General features: G+C 43.1%; 1 long non-coding RNA gene across 1 annotated transcript; it reads right to left on the reverse strand.

The window, feature by feature from the left end:
• Positions 1-330: 330 nt before the first annotated feature.
• On the reverse strand, positions 331-15,025 carry LOC142491924 (uncharacterized). Its single transcript, XR_012800591.1, has 3 exons — positions 14,331-15,025; positions 2,001-2,152; positions 331-1,887 (listed from the first exon to the last, which is right to left on the reverse strand). It is a non-coding gene; the product is annotated as an uncharacterized LOC142491924 (long non-coding RNA).
• Positions 15,026-16,152: the final 1,127 nt, after the last annotated feature.

The raw sequence follows: 16,152 nt of genomic DNA on the forward strand, positions 1-16,152 counted from the left end.
GACAAGGATTCTGGGTAGTGACATGTGTAACACAGTTCCCCCCCCCCCCCCCAATCGCAGATAGGGTGCAGCATGTGAGGGATTCTCTATATGTATTACTGCGTGTGGTGCAATACCTGTTAGGCTCACAGGAGGCCTGAGCTTCCGCCAGTGAGAGCCTGGGGTATATCCTCTGGAACAATACTATATGGTGCCGCGCCTCCACCTGTGAGGGATCCCAAGAGAGTGGGAGGAGCCCCTCACAGGACACATTCAAATGAACACATACACTTGATGTAAAATAGCAACGGTCTTTACTGTAGCAATATGAATTCTCTTATCACTCTATAAAACTAATGGCACAACTACCCAAAGCGCCATGCAGGGCGCAATCCTCCACCGTATCTCCACACCGTGTCCAATGTCCCACACCCAAACCCTCCAAGTGTCTGGTGACTGCGCGGCCACTAGAGTGAGAGTGTTATAGTTGGTGCACTTTGGTGAACGGTTACCTGCCGAGCGCTCCTGCACTTGGACCAGCAGACTAATCTTCGCAAAGGATCCGCCGCCGCGATGCCTTCCGCGACGCTCCTCAGGGCGATCCCACCCGGATAGATATGACGATCTCTGCACTTGCAGAGAGTGATTCACTGCAATCACTGGCCAGGATATTCCTCTTCCTGGCGGTACCCTCACTTGTCTGGGTTCTACAGGACCCTGTCCCTGTCTAAGGGGAGTCCCTGTAGTAACCACAAGCTGAGGTGATTGGGGCCTAGCTGGGACCTAAGGGGGATGTCTGGTCTAGTGCATGAGCCACTGGCTCCATACACTTTCCCACCCTCCCCTGTCTGTGACCCAGCTTCAACTAACTCACTTACTGCAGCACACAACAATGTATCCTTTCCTGCAGGGAAAGCTCTAAGCCCTATTGGCTGCTGTGGCTGCTCTAAGCCCTGGGGCTGCTGGGAGTTGTAGTTCCCCATGGGCCTCTTTAACATTAGGGCCGCGTGCGCTATGTGTACTGCACATGCACGACAATGTAATGGCCGCTGGTAGCCCTACCTGCGCTAGCGCTTACTCTAGGAGGCCCTGCGCTCCTAAAATGGCTGCTGCTAGCGTTCTGCGCAGGCGTGACCCTATCTCGCTCACTTTAATGGCCGCCGCATCGCATCTGCGTATGTGCAACCCTCCGCGCATGCACGGACCCAACCAAGATGGCGGCGCCCTGCCTCTGACGCCACAAGGAGCCCCCGGCAACGTGATCGCCCCCGCAGCAGACAGCCCCCACCGGAGTGAGGGTACATGCTACATGCTTGCATGCTACACATGCAAAGTAGCTCCCAGTGGATGTGCCAATTTTAGCTTCCTACACCCTTTATTACCTAGAGCCCCTGGAGATTCGGTTTGCTGCAACAAACAGCTTATACAGCTAAGCCTAAGGAAGATGCAGAATCACCCACTCAAAGATAGCCGTTTTGTTCTTTTGGGCTCATCAGTTTCAGCTTGGTCACTGATTCTGCATTGTAAAGCTGCTAGTGTAGTTAGCGTATCTGTAAATGAGCCTGCAAAGCATGAGGCAGGAACAGATGAACTCTCTCATTTGTAGCCAATCAAAACTAAACCCTGTTCCTTCTAATTAAAATGGAAAAACTGATTTTTCTTGTCCAGCTGTGCGTTACAATCACACATTACAAGATAGAATACATGAACCAGCGAGATGTTCAAACTACCCAAGAGATCTCATAATATAATTAGTTTTTCGTCAAATGCATTGTTACTGAGCAGTTATGTATTTCTTGCTGTGATTTTAACGACTTGTCTGTGCTGTTCTTACATAAAAGGGCTTTCCAGACTCTCTGCAATGGTCCTGTTTCTTTTCTTAACCCCAAGGGAAAGCGAAGAACAATTCTGCAGAGGAATGAAAAGAAATCTGATATGTGAATGTAAACGACTAGTAGGAACAATTATTCCACCCAAACATACTTCATAATAATTCAATTTATCTGGAACTCAATACTTACATTGAGGTAGAAAACATTTAAGGGTACCAAATGAATGACTACCCTTTGACTGATAATGGGCTGGGGCTCATATACATCGTCTTTTACACCAGAGGTTCTCAACTCCAGATCTCTTTCTTTTTTGTACTGTATTATGTCCGGTTCTCCACCTCCTTTAAAGTTGGAAAGTTGGAAAAAAAAGATCATGAAAACCACAAATTATCAGCTGCAGAACTGTAATGCTTATCCAGTTAAATGTATTACTGTACAAGCTGCAACGAACCAACATTTCTACGGGACCAATACAGGTACCCAATCTCTGCAATACGACTTAGCAATGGAAAGAACCTGGGTAATTTAGTGAGCACATTTGATGATTAGGATGAAAGCAGAATCCGAAAACTAATAACATGTTGAGGAGGCCAGCAAACATTACACGGCACATAAATATATGGAGGTTTCTCCAACACCAAAATAGCCAGGAAAAGTCCTCCTTGGTGCTGGTACTCCGGGTGAGTGCACACATTAGATCCAGTGGATATATTGCGTCACATATCCACTGGATCTAATTTGTGCGCTCACCCGGAGTACCAGCGCCATGGGGGACTTCATCTTTTTATGGTATCAAGAAGGATTTATGGACCATCCAAAGGTCATCTATGCTGCAGGACTCTGGACATTTAAAAAGATTGGTATTGGAAACATTTCACCTACACATGATTGTTTCTAAGGCTTCGGCCAAGCTCCCCGCTGGCGTGCTGAGGCGCGCTGAGGCTCAGGGAAAGCGGGTGCTTTCCCTGGCCTTGCGGGTGCTTTCCCTGCGCGCCGTCAGGGGGCGGGCCGGGGGCGGGCCAGTGACGTCACGGAGTTGGTTCTACCTCATTGGGCGAACCGGTCACGTGACCGGCCCTGCGCTCCGGCAAGCGGGGAAATTTTAAATTTCCCTAAGACTACGCTTCTGCGCGCTTGCGGAAGTGTAGGCGAGCCCCTACTAAAGCCGCTCTAATTGCAGCTGTAGGGGCTTAGTGCTGAGCAGGAGCGCGCCTCAGCGCGCCTCCGCCAGCAAGCAGCAACCATGGACGAGGCCTAAGGTTGAACTAGCGCTGAAGTGTTGTTGCATTTCCACTAAAATAGCCATATTGCTATGCACATAAAAATTCGATTGTATAGAATGATTCTCACCCAAAAATTAGTGCACTCTAACTGACGGTATTTTGTAGTTGAAAATTAGGATCATCAAAAACTAACTTTTAATAAGTGTACCTTAAAATAAATGCTCTTATAAAGAAAAATAGTTTTCCTAGAGCAGTATAATACAAATTAATAGTGAATTCAATTGAAAAAAAAGTTGTTAAAGTGTAGTTAAGGTTTGTAAGCAACCCCTTCAAAATAATCCCTTTAGAGGAAATATCATTATTTGGCGTCGCTTTATAGATGACATTATTTGTCTGTGGGATGGGGACCAATATTCTGTAAGCCTTTTTTTGAAGTATATAAACAGTAATAATAGAAATTTGACCTTTACCCATGTGGAAAGTGTCAAGGAAATTAATTTCTTGGATTTAAATTTGAGGGTGTCTGATGAGGGAGACTTTATAAGCAAAACTCACTTCAAGGATGTGGATTCAAACAACCTCCTGATGGCCTCCTGTAACCATAAAAGATCTTGGATTCAGAACATACCTGGGGGCCAATTTTACAGGTTGAGAAAAAACTGTAGTTTGGACACAGACTTTGAAAAACAGGCTGGTGATTTAACCGCAAGATTCCTAGAAAGAGGTTATCATCTCAAAAAACTTACCGATGATCTTGATAGGGTGAGAAAAATAGACAGAAAACTAATGCTAGTTCCAAAAATTAAAAACAAAAAGACACAAATTAAAAGTGAGGAGAAATGTAATGTTGCCTTTATTACAAATTTTAATTCTATGACTTCACATATAGAGAAAATTGTAAAGAAACACTGGTCAATCCTGTCAAACGACCCAATTTTGGGGACATATATTTCCAAGTTCCCAAGGTTTATATATAGAAGAGCAAAAAATTTAAAAAATGCTCTGTCCCCTAGTGACATAAATATTAAAACTGCACCTATGGGAGAAAAAAGATGGTTAAATACTAAAAAACCTTGTGGAAACTTTAAATGTGGAAAATGTTCAGTGTGCAAACACCAACATTCCAATAGTAAAACTTTTAGCGGTCCTAAAACTGAGGAAATTTATGAAATATCAGATTTTATCAATTGTAATTTGGATCATATAGTATACTTAATTGAATGCCCCTGTGGCTTGTTCTATGTAGGGCGCACTAAGCGCCAATTAAAAACGCGTATACAGGAACATATACGGAACATAAAGAATGGTCTGTTAACCCATAGCCTCTCCAAACACTATGCCCTATATCATAACAAAGACCCCATGTCCCTGCGCTTTAAGGGTATTAAACATGTCCCTAGGAGCAGAAGGGGTGGGGATAGGGTTAAGGATTTATCATATCAAGAGACCTTCTGGATATATAAATTGGGCACATTATATCCGGGAGGCCTCAATGAGGATATAGATATATGGTCCCTTTACTGAACACTGGTGATGTAGCTATGTATTTATCTTTAACATCTTTATTCTAAACTGGCTTTTTTAGATTTTAATAAAATATTTTTATTAAAATATTTTTATAATCCATATTAACTGTATTTTATGGTTTTAAGTTTCATTGATTTTCTAGCTTGTGCTTCTTCTTCAAATACATTTTTGTTGGTATGCATAGATCTTTTTATATAAGTTCTATTACATCTGTTCATATTAGTGTGTACTAATTCTTTTTTCTTTATTTTAGAGTCACCGTTTATAAATTGTTTGTTAATATCTGTATAAATAAAGTTGATTTTAGTTTGTTTTGTTAGGATGCATTCTCAGTTACCATGGAGCTTTTGTGACTCCTCCCCGCAGCGTTGCGATTGGTTTAAATCCTTAATAGAGGGACCAATTAGTGACGCACGAGGGGTATTTAAATGCCAATAGACTGATTAGTCTTTATTCCCTGATGAAGAGACCCATGCGGTTTCGAAACGCGTTGGACTAAGAACATTGCGAACCCTCTGTATCCCAGCACTCCCAGAGAACTGATCCGGTGTCTCGTAAGACTTGCGACGAAGTCTCGCGGCTTTTGTGACGTCACAGACCCGGAAGTGTTCAACCAGGACGCCGAAACAGCGTGCGCCCCGCTGCTCCGTTGCAAAGGAGATTGATGCAGTGACGGGCATAACACAGACAAGCGGAGGTCGTTTTCTGGACTGCTGAGATTGCACTAGGTGAAGAGAAAGTGCGCAACTATTAAATTCTAACACACACGTGATGTGATTAATTAGTGATAAAAAATAAGTAAAATACGTGACCTATTTTCATCAATTCTAAATGGAGCGTCTGCAGCTGTGGTACCAGGGATGGCTCAGAGCACCCCCTAGAACGTTAGACAAATAGACAAAAAAACACAGCGCACAACGCTCATAGTGCATTAAATATATTAATTCAAAAATTCAATAAGGTAAGTAATGTGCGTACATCAAGTTAAATACAAGTGAGCATGTTAGGGATATGTTACCCATACACCAACAGATGTCATCAGTGGAAACCGGTTTGGATTTCACCAGCAGGAACCCTCTGTGGTGCCAGGTTCTGTAGCATCAATTGGGGGGAGTCTTTATGAGATGACTAGTGTCCCGTGTTTTCAGTTCTCAAAGAAGCAGCCCTGTCTCTGGGACATGCACGGCAGCTTCAATCCTCCTCCAAACCTCCGTTGCGGCAGGCACTTCCGGGTTGTGACGTCATCCGTCTATAGCAGCGCTGCTCGCGTGACTGTCCTCCGGTAGCCAGATAGAGTGCCAACGGGGTGGGTAACGGGTCTCGGGATACTTTCTTATTCCTAGAATAAGAAAGTATCCCGAGACCCGTTACCCACCCCGTTGGCACTCTATCTGGCTACCGGAGGACAGTCACGCGAGCAGCGCTGCTATAGACGGATGACGTCACAACCCGGAAGTGCCTGCCGCAACGGAGGTTTGGAGGAGGATTGAAGCTGCCGTGCATGTCCCAGAGACAGGGCTGCTTCTTTGGGAACTGAAAACACGGGACACTAGTCATCTCATAAAGACTCCCCCCAATTGATGCTACAGAACCTGGCACCACAGAGGGTTCCTGCTGGTGAAATCCAAACCGGTTTCCACTGATGACATCTGTTGGTGTATGGGTAACATATCCCTAACATGCTCACTTGTATTTAACTTGATGTACGCACATTACTTACCTTATTGAATTTTTGAATTAATATATTTAATGCACTATGAGCGTTGTGCGCTGTGTTTTTTTGTCTATTTGAGATTGCACTAGCCTCACCCTAAGGCGAGAGGCTAAAATACCAGCGATTGGAGTGGAGACTTTTCCAGGCCCTACACCGAGGTTGTTGGAGCGAGAAGGAGAGCCACGAGACCATCACAGGCGTCCGTTGGCGTTGGGTAACATATAACCCAGAAATGCTTGTTTAATTTAACCTTTATGTTCGCACAATACTCACCTTTTACTTTGGTTACTAAAGATATCATTTAATGCACTATGAGCGTTGTGCGCTGTGTTTTCTGTTTTTTTGTGAACCCCTTCAAAAGTCTGGAAATTTCAAAGTTAAGGTGACACGCAACCATAACTCCCCTGCCCCCCATGCTTTGCTGATGTCGTCATAAATTACATCACATATGACATCACCAATGACATGATCCCATTACAGCAGTGAATGTGGGGTGTATAAAGGTGATTATGGAATTGTTGAAGTTGACATCACATATTTGTATGTAGCGCACTAAAGACTACTACTGTAGCACCGTGGATGCAATAATCTAAAATGTACGTAAATGGACACACATACAATGTTAAAATAAATATACAGGCAGTCCTCGGTTATCCGACACAATGCGTTACTCAAAATGGCGTTGTAAACATAGGAACACTGTTTAAATGAAAGGTTCCGTTCCTGAAGGCATTTTTAACACTAAAATACACCAAATATTTTATGCAGGCAATAAGATATGCAGCACACACATAAATTATATAGTGTATATACTGTATTATATATATAATATAACATAATAAATAATATATTATATAGTATAATATTATATATATACGCTCTTACGACGCTTTGCAACGTTGTTTATGTGAATGTGTATATATATACACACATATACAACGTTGCAAAGCGTCGTAAGAGCGTTGGATAAGCAATTTTGGCATTGTAAAAATGAACATAGGTATGCATTTCATAGCGTTGGATAAACCATTCGTTGTAAAGCGAAGCGTTGTAAAACGAGGACTGCCTGTAGGAGCAAAACCAATCAATATTTAATAAAAAATACCATAAAACAGATCTGAAACAAGAGAGAAAGCTACATATCATTTGTAAAACGTTATAAATATTAAGCGTTAATTGAACGCACTAAAAATGAATAAAAATGGATTGAATATGTAATCTATACCTAAGGGAAAAAGGTCCCTCCCAAGGAAAAAAGCAGGGAAAGCAATTAAATGAATGCACTAAACAAATCCAATACGTCTCTGCAACAGAGCGATCTATATCTATCACCATAAACATGATAGTATATATTCTAATACCACAACCGATATACCACCTGTATTTCTACTGTGGCAGTGAGAAAGGTGTTTGGGCCCACTATGGGAAGTAACACCATTAAAGATGTTCTGCCTATTCTCTAAATACCTAGTGGCTAAAGGGTGAGTGGTGCATCCAACATACTGCAATCCACAATTACAAGTGAGAAGATAAATGACATAAATAGTCAAACAATTGCTAAACCCGCTAACCTTAGATGTCTCCCCATTAGAAAAAGATATAAAATCATTTTTAGTATATATACATTTACAAGTCATGGTCCCAAGGTTCAGCAAAGTATCCGGCCGCTCCTCCTTCCCTTACCGTGCACCCCAAAACTGGAACAACCTACCGGAGACTCACATCCACTACCAGTTTAAGTTCTTTCAAAACTAAAGCTGTCTCAAATAACTGTTACATACGCCTATAATATATATTATCTCTAACTGTGCATGCAATGTCTTGTATATAATGTATACCCTGTTCACTTATGTAACTATGTATTTGTAACCATGTATTATTTCTGATCATAACTCTATGCCCAGGACATACTTAAAAACGAGAGGTAACGCTCAATGTATTACTTCCTGGTAAAACATGTTATAAATAAATAAATAAAATTAATTTATGTACCTTGGGTAGATGATAAAATATAGGTACCATAGGGTGTTCTATAAAGAGGAATATATACTCTACCTTCGTAATGATACCCTTCGTATTAGCCTCCCTTAAAACAAGATTACATTTATTTTGATATTCCTTGGTTGGGTCTCCATTAAGTTTAATATATGATGCTTGATCACCCAATAATCTAAGGAGTTCTCTGACATAGTTGCATCTATCTTGAATAACCATAGACCCCCCTTTATCGGCTTGTCAAATGACTACCTGGTCATTTTTTTTTATTCATCAAGCACAAATCTTTCCCCTTTCGTCAAATTAGGTCTTTGATAATGCTTACTTTTACAAAATGACTGAAAATCATTAAAAAACAAGAGTATAAAATGTGTCACTAAAATTGCCCTTTGACTGATAGAGGAAAAAAATTGGGGACAATAGAGCACCCATCAGGGGTGCCATAAATAGAGAGATCCAATAGAACTAGATTATCATTTCTCACATCCAAACAGCGAGAGTCCTGCATATAATTAGACACTCCCGTAGTATTTTCTGATTCAACCAGCAGTGATACCAGATTGTCAACATGCTCCTGATCCTTTGCATCAAATATTAAAGACCTTTCTTCCTTGCATGCTTTTATTAAAAAGTGACTCTTAAGTGTAACCTTGCATATACAACGATTGAGATCAACAAACCGCGCCAAAGAATTTGCCTCTGAACTCGGGCAAAAAGAGAATCCCTTTTTGTGAAGATGAATTTGATTATTAGTCAAAATATGTGAGGATATGCTGAAAATACCCTAAGGTTCTGGTGGTATATTATTTAAAATGTTCCTCTTTTTTTGTTGAACCTGTTGACCGACCCTCGCACCTCTCCTGTCTTTCCTCCTCTTTTTTTCTTTGAGCAGGGAAAAAGAGGAGGATTGGTTTCAGGGCGCCTTTTGACTGAATTTGTATCTTCCTCTAAAAAATGTTGGTTGGTCTGCCGTATGACCATCCAACAGTGAGGGTCTTTTGGGGATAGCCCCCATCCCTCTCTCTCATGTCGAGATGGATTAGTCCTTCCTTAACCAAAAGCCCCAAGAGGACTGGCTTTATCTGTATCTAGAGTAATGGAAAAAACCGGAGCACAGCCCACCAGCACATCACAGGACACGAGGGTCTTCTTTAGAATGGTTTATTGATAAAAGAACATAGGGCAGAGTTCCTAAAGACGCTCTGACATGTTTCGCGCACAGGGTGCTTTATCAAAGAGTGGCAAGAGAAACGATTCTCAGACCTCCAGGAGGGGGAAGGATCTTCCTCAGATTGGATTCCTTAGGATTCCTAAATTAACCGTGTTCTTATACCATCCATAAACCCCTGAAGGTCTAGAATCCCTCTCATAAAAATCATTTTTATTGGAGTTGAAATTCCTAGAATGCCAGTTGGTGACTGTTATTAGAATAAATATCTTTATCCCGTTCCATTTTATGATTCTTCCCATCTACTAATTCATCCTCATAACTAACGACTCTCTTATTGACCATGTCATCAAATTCTGCAAAATGAGCAGTATCTCTGTAAACATTTAAATTCTCCTGAATGGCTTCAATCTCAACCTCTATATCCTTGATTTTGTCTCCCCGATATTTACACAACAATTTCATCAATACAAGTGAGCAATTACTTAAAGTACCATTCCATTCCTCTGAAAAAGAGGCATCAGTTTGAAAGGTAGATTCTTCAAAATCATCAAACCCCATGGGATTAGTTTTTGGTCTACAAAAAACACAGTCCAATAGTAACAACAGCTAATGAACGCGGCAACTATCAAACACCAGACCGCCGGTAGCAGAGTCCTGACTAAGGCTGCGCTTATAGTGCCGGCGACGGCGATGTAGCGGCAAAACAAATGTATTGCCACCATCGTGTGCGCTTATAGTAGAAGCGACGCGACGGCGCCATGGAGCAAAGGCTTGGTCACGATCGCTGGAAGTCAAGTCAATTTGATTTTTCCGGCGACCGCAGCGTGACATCACCGTTGCTGTCGCCGGCGCTATAACCGCAGCCTAACACACGAATCACGTGACCCTAAACATTTGAGAAACAAGAGAGAAAGCTACGTATCATATCTAGGAGATAGCTTTATAACAAGGCTTTCTTCCTCCCTACTACCGCCCCAAAAGCATGTTAAAAGGAAAAAAATTGGAAACTGTGATATACTAATAGCTGGTGTAAGTTACATTTTGGCGTGCACGCCCGTTTTAAAGAAGAAAATAATATTTTACCACAATACAGGCATACCCCGGTTTAAGGACACTCACTTTAAGTACACTCGCGAGTAAGGACATATCGCCCAATAGGCAAACGGCAGCTCACGCATGCGCCTGTTAGCACGTCCTGAACAGCAATACCAGCTCCCTACCTGTACCGAAGCTGTGCACAAGCGGGGAGACTATAGAGCCTGTTACACATGTGTTATTTACATCAGTTCTGCACATATATGACGATTGCAGTACAGTACATGCATCGATAAGTGGGAGAAAGGTAGTGCTTAACTTTAAGTACATTTTCGCTTTACAGACATGCTCCGGTCCCATTGCGTACATTAATGCGGGGTATGCCTGTAGTGAGTGCGTATTTTCCCGTTTAGGGCACCGATTCCAAAACTGCTCTCAGACAACTCCGTCTTCAACAATCTGTTCAAGTTGTGTTTTTTGTATCCTGCTGCCTCTGGACTTCATAGAATAGACTTTGAAAGGATAAAGGGGTCTTTCACATTTCCGAAAAGCCCTTTTGTCAGGACGGCACTTGGACGCGATGTTCTGTTAAAAGTAAATAGGTCACATGAAGCTGTACAGAAAGAGAACACTTCAGTGCATAGCAATGATATTAAAGTGTAGTATTATACTAAAAACAGGCTTATTACGATTTAAAAACAACTGTGCAGAAAGTGTAGAAAAAGTTTAAAAATATATATGTTTACCATGTTTCGAGAGTAAAATAAGAGGCCTGGCAAGTGTCTGTGATTCCTCACTCACAAGAAAGCTCTCACGTTGCATTAGGTATTTTCCTATTATTGGCATTGCTCCTATATATTGCATTCTAATACCCTGTTACAGGCCCCTTTGGCAGAGAAAGGGTTAACATTTTATTTTACTAATTGTAGCCCAAGAAACCAAAAACTGACTAACTTGCACTGACTTCCACTAACTGACGTGTACTAACTTGCACTGACTTGTACTGACGTGTACTAACTTGCACTAACTTGCATTGACTTGTACTAACTTGCATTAACTTGCATTGACTTGTACTAACTTGCACTAACTTGCATTGACTTGTACTAACTTGCACTAACTTGCATTGACTTGTACTAAATTGCACTAACTTGCATTGACTTGTACTAACTTGCACTAACTTGCATTGACTTGTACTAACTTGCACTAACTTGCATTGACTTGTACTAACTTGCACTAACTTGCATTGACTTGTACTAACTTGCACTAACTTGCATTGACTTGTACTAACTTGCACTAACTTGCATTGACTTGTACTAAATTGCACTGACTTGATCCTTAGGCTACTGCCCCAGTGCGGGCGACGGTGCTCCTGGCGACGCTCTCCCCCTCCACCCGTGCGGTCTGAAGGACTTCAGATCACTCGCGGCGGGGGGTGGGGGGTGCGTGGTCATTATACCACGTGGCTGGTTCGCCCTCATTGGCTGAACCGCCGCCGTTACGTGGCCATTGCTCGCCGCCGCGGCAAAAATCAAATATCTTGACTTTTGAAAATGTGGTTGCGAATCGTGTTTCCTGCAGGTGCACGCAGGTAGTTACTGGGGCCAGCCCTATAGTGGGCTGTACTTTGTGTGCGCCGCACACGCCATCGCGCACGCAGCCGGGGCAGTGGGGAAAAGGCCTTAGACTGCGGCCAGTCTGGGAGCGCGCATGCTGGCGCTCGAGTGCCATGACGTCATATGCTCTGCTTGGCTGGGCAATTCCGGGCCAGCTAGTTGCACATGTGGGGGGGCGAGTCGAGGGGCGCGGCCGTGACATCACGGAGCTGGTTCGCCCTCATTGGGCGAACCGCTCAAGTGACACATCAGCGAGCAGCCAAATCAAATTTGTCTGACACGCCAAGCAGCAAACACACGTGCACGTGGGCGAGCACGCAACCGCACGTTGAACGTGTGCATCCAGAGTCACCAATCTAATTGCGCCGAGTGCGAGCGGTTCGCTCCACCCTGGCCGCAGCCTTAGATATTGACAGCTACTTATGAAGTATTAGAGGATAATTCTATATTGTCAGAAGTGGCCAATCAATGAAGTCAATGGGTTTTTTCGGCTTATACGGCACGACCAGTCACTTTGGATAATATTGAATTACCCCTCGCGTCCTTCACAGCATTATTTTGGAGAACAAGTGCTAAAGTTGCATCCCTGGCGTTCAACTATTGATTTGAAATGGCAGTCTTCTGTAAGCTAATATGAATTTATGGCGGTCCTATTATCAATGGATGGTTTTCCAAGCACAGCGTTATGATCTCTGTCGTACCCATTAACGACACATTTTGATTGATTTCTATGCTAAATGAGCAAAACGAACAATTAATTACAATGAAGCATCAATGAAGTCTGACGGTTTCCTCAGGGAACAGGTAACTGCAGATTACAGATTACAGATACAGCAGACGATAGGGCAGATTTACTTGTGCTGCCAGAAGATAACTTGCAGTCCATTCACTGTGCTGGGAGAAGCAGGGCAGGCTGGCAGATTCTTACCTGGGGACAGTCCATTCACTGTGCTGGGAGAAGCAGGGCAGGCTGGCAGATTCTTACCTGGTGGGTGGGGGGTGGGGGTGCAAATGTATCCTGCCGGCACAGAAAGTAGGCGACCATTGGCCCCCACACATTGGCCCCCACACTGTATATATATTGTATTGTATGTCTTTATTTATATAGCGCCATTAATGTACATAGCGCTTCACAGCAGTAATACACGTGGTAATCAAATAAATAACAGATAATATAAATAACAGATCATGGGAATAAGTGCTTTAGACATTAAGGAAGAGGAGTCCCTGCTCCGAGGAGCTTACAGTCTAATTGGCACATACACAGCAGGGGTCCCTGGCAGTCCCATTCAGTTTGAATGGGACTGCCAGGGACCCCTGCTGTTAATCTGATGGGCCATTAGTCTGTCTGCAGAAATGTAACTGAAATGTTGCAGCATGTACCCAGCATGTACCTGGGTCTTGTTGGGGATTGCAGCACAGCAAGGCATTCCTGATCCACCAGCGGTTCCCTGCAGAGTGCAAAGCTCGGCCTCATAGGCCACAGGCAGAGCCGAGCACTAGGGGTGTTTCAGTAACTGCGTGGTCAAACTGTAAACAGGCTGAGAACCACATGTACATCGCAACGACGTTACCATACTTTAAACAATTACAAAGTTGCTAGTACAAGAATGGTTACTTCTTCGTTTGGTCATTCTGTGAATCATCTTGCTACTACTGTATATATATCTGTAGAGGGTACTGATCGCTACTTCTATTTAACTGGCAACTATTATAGCAGATATACTGTGATAGATACTCATTACTGGGGTACTGATCCCCACTGATTCTAATAATTCATCCTTATTAAATATACACAGCAAGCACAGCTATTGATACATACCTATTCAATTACAGGCAGCTACAGTGTATGTTGAGCATTTCATGTGTATTTCACTCTCCTTATTAGGTTCTAAGATCACCAGTTATCACATGTAAAGGGCACTGATCCCTTTTAGTCATATCTCTGTTCACATTTACAGCAGTTACAAGATAGTGACTTAGGCACGTTCTATAGTGCCGTGCGTGCAGAATTTTAGTTGGCTGGCGTGAGTCGGCCCTTCTATATGAGGGCCGCGCGCGCACACGGCACGGAGAGGGGAGCCGACAGGGAGTGGGGAAGACAGGGAAAATAATCTTTTCGCGCTGCGACCAGCGCTAAATGTATGTCTAGCCCATACTCCCCCTCCCCCCCCCCCAATCGCAGATCAGGTCCCCTAAGGTGTTCTGGGGTCTGGCTATATGTCTCTGTGTGGTGCATACCTGCTGGCAACAGGAGGGCCCCGAGTCTCCCGCGATGACATGGGGGACAACAGGAACAGGTTACTGGGGTGGATGCCTTCGTCCTTGTTCAATGGTGCAGAGCCTCCATCTATAGTAAGTCCCAGGAATGCGGGGTGGAATCCTTACCACAGAGATTCCCCACAAGGATGAGAGATTCCAGTCTCACACAAGGTTATCTTTAAAACCAGCAGACTCTTTATTCTCTTGGGCAGCAGCAGCCGACAGGTACAGTTGATGCACAGTTCACTAACTGTTCTCCCTTGTGATGGTCCCTGCCGCCACCCTGGACCAAAGGGCATCCAGAGTGGGGCTAGCTCTTCCCTCACCCCCTAAGCAGGGTGAGAGGTATTTGGTCCACCTACTATATCCTATCAGCTCTGCTCATGAGCTGCTCACTCCTCTCCTTCCTAACTCTAACTATGACACACACTTCTGCTTGTGTTTCTGCTAAATAGGGAAATGCACTGCTCTTTATGATATCAGCAGGCACTGCCCCTGTGTCTCTTGCTTTGACACAGGGTCAGGTGACCTACCTCCACCACTCAAGGCAAGTGCTTGAAGTGGGGGAAACCCATGATAACTCCTGGCAACCTGCCCTTACCAGGGATTATACCAGGAGGAGGAAAGAACTATAGCCCCATTTCTTACCAGGGCTACATATGTATATGTGTGTGTGTGTATGTATGTATGCATGTGTATGTATGTATATGTGTGTGTGTGTGTGTGTGTGTGTGTGTGTGTATTTGTGAGTCTGCACAAACGTAATAAATATTTTCTTTTTACCAATTGTTTTTTTTTTAAATAAATAATAAATCACACACACACACACACACACACGCACACACACACACACACACACACACACACACACACACACACACACACACACACACACACGTTAGCAGTTACAAGCTAGTGACTTATTAGTTTATACTGTATGCTCTCAGCATAGTAACCTTGATTCTATCTATGCTGTGGGACCATTACCACAACATGCAAACCACTTATCTCCAATAGCATAAATGGGTATAGAGACTACTATCTCACTACACATCTGTTCCAACAGCATAAATGGGTATAGAGACTACTATCTCACTACACATCTGTTCCAACAGCATAAATGGGTATAGAGACTATCTCACTACACATCTGTTCCAACAGCATAAATGGGTATAGAGACGACTATCTCACTACACATCTGTTCCAAGCATTGACTGCTTTACTTATACTAATAGCACTGGAATGACTCACTGCATGTTATATGCTGTTATTAGAGATTTAAGATTCATGATTCTACCGACCACCTGTTTAATCACAGTCTTAGTGTTTATTCACATATACAGATCCATTTCCCAGGGAAATATATGTTGATATCTATACACCTTTGATTCTATTGATTACCTATCACAAGCCATATCACCCTCCAATCAGGATCCACACAGGTTTGGACAAATATAGTCCTAATGCACTATCCACTGGTCCACTATATACCAGCGGAGAGTGATTTTTAGGCTCATTGTGGTTCATCTTTTGCCAAGATCTATCAGCTCTTATACCTATTAGGGGCTAACATTAACTTACTTGGATCTGGACGTTTAGGTGCACTTCCATGCAGTGATTATACACCCTTCCCTATATATTTCATTAGGGACCTGAAACTCATTAACTTTTGGACACAAGTGCCTAGGGACTCTGGACTTTATTACAGCCCAGAATTCCCTTCCATATGTAACATATCCCAGCACTTACCAGTGTTACTAGAGGGATCCACTCTGCGTCGTTGTTTTAATTTGTAATACCA

Source organism: Ascaphus truei, chromosome 4 (genome assembly GCF_040206685.1).
Source record: "Ascaphus truei isolate aAscTru1 chromosome 4, aAscTru1.hap1, whole genome shotgun sequence".
Classification (NCBI taxonomy): domain Eukaryota; kingdom Metazoa; phylum Chordata; class Amphibia; order Anura; family Ascaphidae; genus Ascaphus; species Ascaphus truei.